General features: G+C 46.4%; 1 pseudogene; it reads left to right on the top strand.

Annotated features, from left to right (window-relative positions):
- The first annotated feature begins 253 nt into the window (after positions 1–253).
- On the top strand, positions 254–2,719 carry LOC105722024 (catenin delta-1-like; annotated as a pseudogene).
- Positions 2,720–3,205: the final 486 nt, after the last annotated feature.

Here is a 3,205-nt window from a genome sequence, read left to right as displayed (position 1 = left end):
TCGGGTTTCTTTCTTAAAGGACTGCTTTTTAGAGCTCCACATTTGAGCTTTCTCCTTCCTGCTTCTTCCTTGCTCTGGTGGCTGGGATGCTTCTTCCGTGATTTTTTGACTCTAGACTGGGCAGTTCTCTGGGTGAAACTAATAAATTGCGACCTTCTCTTAGGGTGAAGTGGGGGGTCTCTCTCCCTCCTTCTCCCTCTGTGATTCACCTTCCCTTTTACCCTGCCCTGCGGCGGCTCTGCCCCTTACCTCCATGGACGACTCGGAGGTGGAGTCGACCGCCAGCATCTTGGTTTCTGTTGTCCTCTGTGAAGGAACAAGAGGCCCAGTGAGAAGCTGACCTGAGCGCTGGAAGAGGAATGGTGCCACGTCTCGGCGCAGCTGGAACGCGTTTGGGTCTCACCACAAGATGCCAACTCACGTGGCCAATGGCACACTCACCCGCCGGCATCAGGAGCACATCACCTTCTGTATAGCAGTGTCCCCAGGATGCGGGAGCCGGGGCAGATTGTGGAGACCTACACCCAGGAGGATGCCGAGGGAGCCATGTCTGTGGTCTCTGTGGAGACCTCAGATGATGGGACCACTCGGCACACAGAGACCATGGTAAAGAAAGTAGTAACGAATGTGGCCACACGGACAGTACGGTCAGTCCCTGTGGGACCAGACGAGTTGCCTGTGGATGCCTCATCAGTTTCTAACTATATCCAGACTTTGGGCCATGACCCAAAGAAAGGCAATGGGGGACCTGGTTTAGGCATAGTCTAAATGGCAATGGGGGACAGGAACATAGTTTCTAACTGTATTTATTATATCCAGACTTTGGGTCGTGACTTCCGCAAGAATGGCAATGGGGGACCTGGTCCCTATGTGGGGCAAGCAGGCACTGCTACCCTTCAGGAACTTCCACTACCCTCCTGATGCATATAGCCACCCCTATGAAGACAGTTATCCAGGTGGCAGTGATAACTATGGCAGTCTGTCCCGGGTGACCCGCATTGAGGAGCGGTATAGGCCCAGCATGGAAGGCTACTGGGCACCGAGTAGACAGGATGTGTATGGGCCCCAACCCCAGGTTCGGGTAGGTGGGAGCAGCGTGGATCTGCATCACTTTCATCCAGAGCCTTATGGGCTGGAGGGTGACCAGCATAGTATGGGCTATGAGGACGTGGATTACGGTATGATGTCTGATTACTGCACTGCCCGTCGGACTGGGACACCCTCTGACCCTCGTCGGCACCTCAGGAGCTATGAAGACACGATTGGTGAGGAGGTGCCATCAGATCAGTACTCTTCCGCTCCTTTGGCCCAGCATGAGCGAGGAAGTTTAGCAAGCTTGGATGGCCCCCATCTCCTAACTGGAGACAGTCAGAGCTGCCAGAGGTGATCGCCATGCTTGGATTTCGCTTAGATGGAGCTGCTTACCTGCAACACTTATGCTACCACAATGACAAGGTGAACACCGACGTGCAGAAGCTCAGGGGCATCCCAATACTGGTGGGACTGTTAGACCACCCCAAAAAGGAAGTGCACCTTGCAGCCTGTGAAGCTCTCAAGAATATCTCTTTTGGACATGACCAGGATAACAAGATTGCCATAAAAACCTGTGATGGTGTTCCTGCTCATGTGCGTTTGACCTCACCGAAGTCATTCCCGGAACCCTGTGGAATCTCTCATCCCATAACTCAACCAAAATGGAGATTGTGGATCACGCACTGCATGGCTTGATGGATGAAGCGATCATTCCTCATTCTGGTCGGGAGTAGGAACCTAATGAAGATTGTAAGCCACGTCACATTGAGTGGGAATCAGTGCTCACCAACACAGCTGGCTGCCTTAGGAATGTAAGCTCAGAGAGGAGTGAAGCTCGCTGGAAACTTCGGGAATGTGATATATGTACCACATTTTCTTTATTCACTCTACCACTGATGGGCATTTAGGTTGATTCCCTATCTTTGCTACAGTGAAGAGTGCTGCAGTGAACACTCATGTGCGTGTGTCTTTATAATAGAATGATTTATACTCCTTTGGGTATATACCCAATAATTGGATTGCTGACTTGAGTGATATTTCTGTCTTTAGGTTTTTGAGGAATCACCACACTGTCTTCCACAATGGTTGAAACAATTTACATTCCCACGAACAGTATATAAGTGTTTCGTTTCTTCACAACCTCACCAGCATCTGTCATTTTCTGACATTTTCATAACTATTCTGACTGGTGTGAGATGATATCTGATTGTGGTTTTGATTTGCATTTCTCAAATAATTAGTGATGTTGAGGGTTTTCTTTTTTTTTAGATGGAGTTTTGCTCTAGTTGCCCAAGCGGGGAACAGTGGTGTGATCTCAGCTCGCTGCAACCTCTGCCTCCCAGGTTCAAGCAATTCTCCTGCCTCAGCCTCCTGAGTAGCTAGGATTACAGGCATGCGCCACCATGCCCAACTAATTTTTGTATTTTTAGTAGAGACAGGGTTTCACCATGTTGGTCAGGCTGGTCTCAAACTCCTGAACTCATGATTCACCTGCCTCGGCCTCCCAAAGTGCTGGGATTACAGGTGTGAGCCATCACACCGGGCCTGGTTTTTTCATATGATTGTGGTGCATGTATGTCTTCTTTTGAGAAGTGTCTATTCATGTCCTTTGCTCACTTTCTAATGTGGTTGTTTGTTTTTTTTTCTTGTAGATTCGTTTAAGTTCCTTATAGATGCTGACTATTAGACCTTTTGACAAATGCATAGTTTGCAAAAATTTCTCCCATTCTGTAGACTGTTTATTCCACTCATAGTTTCTCTGGTGTGCAAGAGCTCTTTAGTTTAATTAAATCTCATTTGCCAATTTTTGCTTTTGTTGCAATTGCTTTTGATGTCTTTGTCATGAAATCTTTGCCTGTGCCTATGTCCTGGTCATCTTTCTTTAAACAAACAACAATTTAACTGAAAAAGGCATCAAGAAAAAAATTCCATTTGCAATAGCATTAATAAAATTCTTAGAAATAAATTTAACCAAAGAAGCAAAAGAGTTAACAGAAAAGATGGTAAAACATTGATTAAAGAAATTGAAGAAGACACAAATTTTATATTCATGGATTGGAATAATTTATATTGTTAAGATGTCCACACTAACCCAGAGACACCTACAGATTTTATGTAATCGCTAACAAAATATCAATGACGTTTTCCACAGAAAGAGAAAAAACAGTTCTTA

Source organism: Aotus nancymaae, unplaced genomic scaffold, assembly GCF_030222135.1.
Source record: "Aotus nancymaae isolate 86718 unplaced genomic scaffold, 86718_ANA_hifiasm-v0.15.2.pri h1tg000065l, whole genome shotgun sequence".
NCBI classification, from domain to species: Eukaryota; Metazoa; Chordata; class Mammalia; order Primates; family Aotidae; genus Aotus; species Aotus nancymaae.
The sequence above is the reverse complement of the archived record's forward strand: the minus strand, read 5'-3'. Positions and strand labels throughout refer to the sequence as shown.